Genomic DNA, 9350 nt, shown 5'->3' on the forward strand with positions numbered 1-9350 from the left:
TCTGTATCTGGGGCTGCTGAAGGAGGAGCTAGACACACTGTGGAAAATGCCAGCAAATACGTGGGACGCTGCAGAGAAATAATATTTCCGTATGAGAGCCGCACTGCTCACGACGGTGCACGACTATCTCGTATACGGATATCTCGCGGGGCAGGTAGTCCACGGATTTTCTGGATGCGTAAGGTGCATGGATGACACAATGTATCGCCAACTAGATAGAGATCCCGGGTCTTCGAAAACCGTGTTCATGGGACATCTAAGATGGCTTCGCGACGATGACCCGTGGAGGAAACGCAAGGATCTGATCGATGGTGAAACCGAACCCCGAAAACGCCCGTGTATGAGGAGCGGCGAGGAAATAGATGAGTGGTCGATTGTAAGTATAGCGGGGTTTTTACGCCCCAAACTACGGATGTCGTGTTCTCCACAGGGACTAGGAAACGGCAACTATGCTCGGCTAAAGCTATGTGACATGATATTGGGTGGTGAAAGCAGAATATTAAATCTAGACTAACTAAGAGCATCAACAAAGGAAATGACACAGAAGCAAAGGGAGATGAAGATTATCTTCGCTTTATCTTTTTGGTATTTTCATATTATTTTAGAAACTAAAATACACACACAGGACATCATCATCGACAGAAAGGAAGTACCAATATATGATCACAAATATAACTATTAGTTATATATAAGAAGAAAAGCACAGAACAAAGATAATGGGACAAGGACAGAAATGTTTAACACCACAGAATTATATATATCACACAGGTATTACAAACTGAAAATTACTACGGCAACTACAACACACAGGGGATATATATAGCTAATTATTGAGCATACAAACTGAGTGATACATGCCACAATCCAGTTCACACATCCACAAATAAAGCATAAGTCTGAAACTAAACAAGTAGGTTACTAACACTTAACAAATCTGAATGTTACACATCATATATGTCTCAAGTTATTTCAGAGAGAGAGATAGCAGTAGGTAGGTTAAGGGAAGTGTAGCAGGGGAAGTAGAGAGAGATAGCAGCAGGAGGTTGAGGGCCGCGGCAGCAGCAGCAAGAGGAGAAGCAAAAAGGGGCGCTGGAGATAGAGCAGCAGGAGGAGGCGCTGGAGATGAGCAGCATTAGCATGGGGATAAAGAGCAGCAGCAGTGTGGAGGGTTGAGAGAGCAGCGGGGCAAGGGGATCAGCAGCAGGTTCAGCGAAGCAGAGGCAAGTACTAGAGATTAAGAAGAGCAGCAGGGCCGTGGGGGACGAAGGGAGATAGCAAGGGGGATGGAGAGTAGTAGCAGTAGCAAAGAGGAAGAATTGAGTGGAGAAGAGGAGAGTAGAGAGCAGAGGGTTGTCGCACGGAGCACCAGACACTGCCTCGCCCTCGTCTGGTCAGGCACGCCGGTGTAGGGTGGAGGTGCGGTGGAGGCGCTGGTGGTGCTGATGGTGGGAGAGGGATTGGATGGATGGTGGTGCTGGTGAGGTGCGGCGGCGAAGTGGAGCTGGTGGCGCTGGCGGCAGGAGGTGATGGTGGCGCTGGGTGTTGGTGCTGGTGGGTGGATGGGCTGCGGAGGCGCACCACCACGCCGGCCTGGCCGTGGCGGCGGCCGGAGGTGGTGAAGGAGTGGTGAGGGGGGGAGAGATGGAGATGTGGCCAGGCCCGAAGGGAATTGAGGCTGCGCTAGAGATTTTGATCCCCTCCCCTGTTCTGCCACTTTACAATTTGGCCTTGCTATTTCTCTTCTTTCTTCCCAAGTTGGTCCTGCCATCCATAGCGTGGCCCCTTGATTACTTCAATTCTTCTCGCTCAAGTCCCTTTCTTCGCTTCTTTCCTGCCCTTCGCTCTTCTCAATAGCCAATTTGTCCAAATCTTGAAGTTTATAGTGCCTTTGCGCACTTTTCTGCAAAATAATCAAATGACAAGTAAATGATCTTTTATATGATTTTCATTCAAATATATCATAGTTCATAACAAGAATGGATTGTTGGATCACAATAAATGGTGTGTTTGTGTGCCAAAATAGTATATAAGAAATGTGCTTATCAAGTTCCTCCACAGTTAAACTTTTGCTTGTCCTCAAGCAAAGGAATATGACAAGAGCTAGATAATGAACAGTGAGCTGACTGGAGAATGTCCCAGTGAAGTAGATCTCCAAACAAAACATGCTTTGGACTTAGCTAATGAAAATTAATGGTTAAGAGTGCTACAGAGCAATAGAATACTAGTAAGCATGACCATTTTAAACTTTTACAATGATAAAAGAGGATCAACAAGTTTAAATGATGACTGTGCCAAATGGTTCCTAAAGAGAGCATGATCCCAAGAACAAAATGAACTGGAATTAAATCTTGTGATCAAATCACTTATTTACAGAGATAAAGCAATGATTATATTATTATTAGTCTCACCATAGGAACATACCACCGATCCCGAGAACATGGTATACACCTGGCTCGACCAATTATTAGTTTTTTGTTTGTCTCCCCAAAGGAACATACCACCGATCCCGAGAACATGGTATACACCTGGTTTGACAATTACATTTTTATTTATTTATTACTGTCCAAGCTACCGGATTTCACATGCCACCGATCCCGGGAACATGACATGGTACTGTAGGTAGCCGGACTTATTTATTCATTATTACTTATCTTAAATGAACAACACATAAGCACAAAAATAGGAATCATCACTTCTCCATGTCTGGTTCACATGCTACCGATCCAGGGAACATAGCATGCTAATCCATAATTGTTAGGTGATTGCTCTCAATGGGAACACATTAGGCACAAACTCAGCATCTGACACTTAATGATCTAGGTGTATCAAGGTAAAAGCAGAAAATGATTAGGTTTTCTAGTGTACTAGGGATTTGAGCACTCAAAACTAATAGCTTTCACTAATTTCGGCAAAGCAAGCATTGTGTAGATTACTAGGTTACAAGGCATTCAACACTCACTTCACATATTCACATCAAGCACCATATGTCAAATAAAATTCAGTGGGGCAACATTTAAGGCATGGCTTAAGCAACCCAAATAACATTTGATTTCAGCATGTATTTATGATATTCAGAATGGATCATGAAACATCTCACCGGGCTTTGATCATGTAGCACTCGCTCGATCACCTCACCAGCTGCAGCTCTTCTCCCTTGCTTCCTCATGGATGCTCCAGCTTCACTCTTCCATATGTGTGCCCCATTGCTTCTCCTCATCGCCATGCTCTGACTCCACCAGGATCCCAAGGAATGTCACCTCGAACCTGGTCAGCATGTAGTTAACAGTGCAGTAGCAAAAGCCTGAAATAGGACTCACACAAACAACTACAAGTGATGCGGTCGATGTCCTCCAAGTCATCAATGGAATATCCAATTATATAAGCATAACTATAAAGCACATGTTTAGGATGGCAGAAATCAGCGTGGTCAATACTCACACGAGGATGACATTTATCATTAATCTCAAGACTAGCATGAGGAAAGTAATTGTGATCATCACAAATGAGAGCAATGCCACCAACAGTGTATGTATCATCATATCCAAGTAAATGTTTTTTCAAATCAATCTTAAGTGATGGCATCATGTAATGCAAGGTAGAAGCAAATAAATCATAAGGACTCATGTCATCAAGAGGATTGGGTAAACCTGACACATCATGCTCATGTATGATAATAGGCCAATGAATCTTAGGTTCTTCATCTTCATCTACAGCAGCTTCTTGTACTTCTTCAGGAGTAGTAGATGATGAGTCTTCAACTTGATCACTTGGGAATTGCAGCTCTTGACCATCTTGTTCCTTGTCTTCTAGTTCATCTTATTCAATCTGAGGTATCTCTTGCTCAAGGCACTTGCTATCTTGCTCAACGAAATGTGAAGGTGTTGGAACCTCACATGTATCCATGGATATCTCACCCACACTCAACTCAAGTTGTGAAGAAATAGTGTTGCCAGCGTTGATGTTCTTCTCAATATTCCTTACTTCTTCCACTAGCTCTTTTCCACTCTCGATCTTCTTCATTTCCTCTAGAATAACCTTCCTAATAGGATCATCCTCGGCACTCCAAGTGAACTCAAGACTAAGCAATGTGAGCTTGTCTATATCATCAAAGTCATCTTGTGTGGGCACTTGTGTTGAAGGTGTTGGTTGACCAAATGGAGGACCATTTAACTCCATTGGCAACATGTCCTGGTGTTGAGGTATATGACTAGGAGCTGAATAAATCTGTTGTGGAGCATAGTTGTGGCTCTCCTCTTCATACCTAAATCCCTGCATTGGATAACTAGAGGCAAATGATGAGATCTCAGGGTTATTGCTCCTATATGACATATTCTGGTTTTCAGTCCACCCATGTGTGTAATTGTTTTGGTATGAGCTAGGCTATGGGGCGAAGTTCATGCCATAACAATCGGGAAGATGGGAGTAACCACGCTGACATTCAGCGGGCGAATGGCCCTGAAATCCACAAATATGGCAAGTAGGAGCAACATAAGGATGTCCTCTGGAATAAGGATCGTAAGAACTAGGCCTATCCTCAAAAACTCCTTCTCGCTGCCGAGCTAAATCATCTAATCGATGGTAAATCTTACCTATCAGTTCTTGAACACTTTCCATGCTGTTTGTAGTGTTGCTCGCATAAGCCTGATGATCTGAATAGTAAGCCATAACCGAGAAGATAGTTCTAACCTGCAAAAAGGAAAAGAAAACAAAAAAGATACTAACTAGAACATGGGTTAGTGGTTAGAGATATATCACAAATATATGGCACAAACTAGAAAAAGAATAAAAACCTAGTCTATAGCCTAACACAGTCACACGATGCTAGTCCCCGGCAACGGCGCCAAAATGGTCGATTGTAAGTATAGCGGGGTTTTTACGCCACAAACTACGGAAGTCGTGTTCTCCACAGGGACTAGGAGACGGCAACTATGCTCTGCTAAAGCTAGGTAACATGATATTGGGTGGTGAAAGCACAATATTAAATCTAGACTAACTAAGAGCATCAACAAAGGAAATGACATAGAAGCAAAGGGAGATGAAGATTATCTTCGCTTTATCTTTTTGGTATTTTCATATTATTTTAGAAACTAAAATATGCAAACGGGACATCATCATCGACAGAAAGGAAGTACCAATATATGATCACCAATAAAACTATTAGTTATATATAAGAAGAAAAGCACAGAACAAAGATAATGGGACAAGGACAGAAATGTTTAACACCACATAATTATATATATCACACATGTATTACAAACTGAAAATTACGACGGCAAGTACAACACATAGGGGATATATATAGCTAATTATTGAGCATACAAACTGAGTGATACATGCCACGATCCAGTTCACACATCCACAAATAAAGCATAAGTCTAAAACTGAACAAGTAGGTTACTAACACTTAACAAATCTGAATGTTACACATCATATATGTCTCAAGTTATTTCAGAGAGAGAGATAGCAGTAGGTAGGTTAGCGGAAGTGTAGCAGGGGAAGTAGAGAGAGATAGCAGGAGGAAGTTGAGGGCGGCAGCAGCAGCAGCAAGAGGAGAAGCAAAAAGGGGCGCTGGAGATAGAGCAGCAGCAGGAGGCGCTGGAGATGAGCAGCAGTAGCATGGGGATAAAGAGCAGCAGCAGTGTGGAGGGTTGAGAGAGCAGCGGGGCAAGGGGATCAGCAGAAGGTTCAGCGAAGCAGAGGCAAGGACCATAGATTGAGAAGAGCAGCAGGGCCGTGGGGGACGAAGGGAGATAGAAAGGGGGATGGAGAGTAGTAGCAGTAGCAAAGAGGAAGAATTGAGTGGAGAAGAGGAGAGAAGAGAGCAAAGGGTTGTCGCGCGGAGCACCAGACACTGCCTCGCCCTCGTCTGGTCAGGCACGCCGGCGTGGGCTGGAGGTGCGGTGGAGGCGCTGGTGGTGCTGATGGTGGGAGAGGGATTTGATTGGTGGTCCTGGTGAGGTGCGGCGGCGAAGTGGAGCTGGTGGCGCTAGCGGCAGGAGGTGATGGTGGCACTGGGTGTTGGTGCTGGTGGGTGGATGGGCTGCGGAGGCGCACCACCACGCCGGCCGGGCCGTGGAGGCGGCCGGAGGTGGAGAAGGAGTGGTGAGGGGGGAGAGAGATGGAGATGTGGCCATAACAATCGGACATATGCTGAAATTTTCCGTGAATTTTAGGATGACTTTGCTAAAAATCGGACATATGGGGTAGTTGCTACTAATGCATGGGCCGGGGTATCTTAGTACTTAATTAAGTAGGATCAGATAGGTGGCAATAGAGCCAAGTGAGTAGTGCCAAGTGATTAGGCCCAACCTAGGGTGCCTCGGCATCGATAAACCCTAAATGATGAAAACTTAGCTTAGCATTTAGGGTGCCTCGGCGTCGACAAACCCTAAATGATGAAACCTTGCCTTTTAGGGTGCCTCAGTATCGATGAGAACCTAAATGATGTACGCTTAGGCTTTTAGGGTGTGTCGGCGTCGACAAACCCTAAATGATAAAAGCTTAGCTTTTAGGATGCCTCGGTGTCGACAAACCCTAAATGATGAGACCATGATCTTGTTCCTTGACAATAACCAACTTTTTGACCAAACTTTTTTCCTATTTAGAGCGAAACATGGCCAACAATGATGAGGCCGGCGGTTCGGGCGGCAGCAATTTTGGGAGCTGTCCCAGGAGATGGAGGAACAACCTCACCGCTATGAGGACGCCGCGGAAGACACCGATCTGGACTACACAACCCCTAGTGGCGTCGGGGATGACACCGCTGATGGTGCCGCCAAGGATGCCACCACTGATGATGGCGGCGCATGCACAGATGGGAGCCAACCGAAGAAGCAAAGGAAGGACCGGCGCCCGAATGTGCTCCGCACCCTCAAGAAAGAATTTACTCAAGTGGACTCTGACGGGCATCCAACGGAGACCAAACATATAGTCAAGGGGTACTCGGTTCAGCTCGGGTGCATTCTATGGAGCACCGTCTCGATCAACACCGAGAACCTTAGGCATAAGGACCGAGGGAATTTGCGCAACCTCCTCTTCCCGAAGTTGCACGAATGATACAAGTTCCGCGCCGAATTTGAAAACACACGTCTCTCAGGGAATAAAGTGAACAGTGCCGCCCTCACAAGGATGAGCACGACCCTGTCTACTTGGAGAAGCGCGGTGAAGAGAATGATTGATAAAGGTGATAGTTATGAGAAGATCAAGGCGAAAAATCCTTCCATCAACGAAGATGACTACAAGGAGTTCAAGATCAAGTGCGAGAGCAGCGCAACCTCTGAATCAAGTCAGTCGGGGAAAGAAATGCGGGAGTTGAACTTAGGGGAACATAAACTCGGTCCCGGCGGTTACAGAGTGGCGGAGCCTATATGGGACAAGGAGGACGCGGAACATGCCGAGCAAGGCCTACCGCCCCGCTTCGAGAAATACAGCGGTGACAAGCAGACCAAGAACTTTGTCAGGGCCCGGTACAAGGAGGACCCCATAACAAAGGAGCTTACCACGGATCCGAAGACCAGGGCGCTTGAGCTTGTTCTGGTAAGGAATACACCCCGCGTAATTAGCTCCATATGGTTGCACTCTAATTAATCCCCAACATTTCTAAATGGTTCACGTTCCTTCCGCAGGACACTGAAAGCAGTAGCGCGGGGTCGTCTCAAAGCTCCCCTTTCGAGACCACTTTAAATAGGGCGTTGAACGTAATGAAAAACAAGGATAAGCTCAGTAAGCCGACGTCAGCTGGTCGTGTGGCCAGCAAAGGCTTGTCCACAAAATGGTCGTCATACTATACCGCTGGTGGGCGAAAGGAGAAAAAGACCAGCTCGGAAAGCCAGTCGCGCGAGGTTGAAGCACTCAAGGCACAAGTGGCGCAGATTATGGAGCTTGTCCAAGAGCAAGTGGAACAACAACTGGGAACGAAGCTCAACGCCATGGTGCCTACGTTGATTCATGGGCTGACGATGTGGATTGCGGGCGGCCAACAGGGGCCTCCCCCGGTTCCCAGCTTCACGGCCAGCAACTCGCACAGCGCGCAGGCGGTGCCATTGGTGTCTCCGGCGGCGCCATTGGTGTCTCCGGCGGAGGCGGTATTCGTGTCTCCGGCGCCGGCACGGGCATTGGAGCTTAATGCACCCGGGTGTATGCCGGCCGGCACCTCGCCAGCAAGCGGCCCCTCCGTCAGTTGCATGCCCGCCGTTGGCGGTGCCTCGACATTAGCCGAGCTCGACGGCATCACGGTAACTAAGCCTCTCGGCTGATGACTTCATCTCCTTGCCTTTGACTGGGCATCCCTGACGCCCTACATGTTTTCGCAGGGTGCCGCCGACATTCCTTGCACTCTTCTGCACTTCGTGGGCGGCGAGTTGGTTGATGTCGCCAAGGGTAGAATCGTTCAACCTGGGAACCCCATGTTCCACGGTAATCCGATGGCACCCACAGTGTATAGGGTTGAAGTGGTTCAGGTGCTGCCAGGCTGCGACGAGCTGTTACCTCCGATTCGACCCGCTGGGGCCGACGAAGAAGATAAGATGACCCTCAGCGCCTGCGTAAACTGGCCCCTGCTTTGGACGGAGAGCCAGATTCGTTTGAGGGCGGGGGACACCACCCCAAGCCATGGCAAGAACGCCGCAACGCTACCGGACCTACCGGACATCCCTATGCCAGACATCCCTATGGCACAGGATCCGGACATCCCTATGGCACAGGATCCGGACAACGACGACAACGACGACGATACATTTACCAAAGTCGATAAGTACTTTGCCGAACATTGGTACGCTGACGAGTTCTGCGGGCCTCTTTCTCAAGAACCCAACCAAGACGACCACGATCTAGCTGGTACGCCGGAGAAATCCAATTGCAACAGGCGTCGTCTGGCGTTCAGTTCTCAGGAGACGCCTCCAGCTCCCGCCTTCACCGAGCCTCAGATAGCTGAGGTGCGAAATATTATCAGCCCTAACACACTCAAGAAGGTGGTCTGTGAGCAGAACTTGGTCCCATACAGGAGATCAAGAATAAGGGACAGAAACGAAAGGCTAACAAGGGCGCCGGTGCGAGCCAGCCGACACCGAGTTCGATCCGTGCTCAGGATGGGCCACCTTCACCGAAGGATATTTCGAGGAGGGTGCATGTGGCGGGTAGGGCAATGCTACCGCCAAATATGCTCAATGCTGCAACCGGTGCTATGCGGAGTCTGCACGACAATGTTCTTTCTTTGGAGAAGCGGCGTCTCAGAGAGAATGATGTGGCATACCCGGTTTTCGTGGCCAAGGTGCCAGAGGGCAAGGGCTTTGTGGATGGCGACAGCGGGGGTACGATCGTCCTGCGGTTTGATGACATCTTTGCTATGTTTA

At 47.7% G+C, this 9350-nt stretch overlaps 1 long non-coding RNA gene across 1 annotated transcript; it reads right to left on the reverse strand.

Annotated features, from left to right (window-relative positions):
* Positions 1-730: 730 nt before the first annotated feature.
* LOC123157120 (uncharacterized) lies at positions 731-6127 on the reverse strand. The gene is made up of 2 exons (XR_006478705.1): positions 3648-6127; positions 731-3264 (listed from the first exon to the last, which is right to left on the reverse strand). It is a non-coding gene; the product is annotated as an uncharacterized lncRNA (long non-coding RNA).
* Positions 6128-9350: the final 3223 nt, after the last annotated feature.

This window comes from Triticum aestivum, chromosome 7B (assembly GCF_018294505.1).
Source record: "Triticum aestivum cultivar Chinese Spring chromosome 7B, IWGSC CS RefSeq v2.1, whole genome shotgun sequence".
Taxonomy (NCBI): Eukaryota; Viridiplantae; Streptophyta; class Magnoliopsida; order Poales; family Poaceae; genus Triticum; species Triticum aestivum.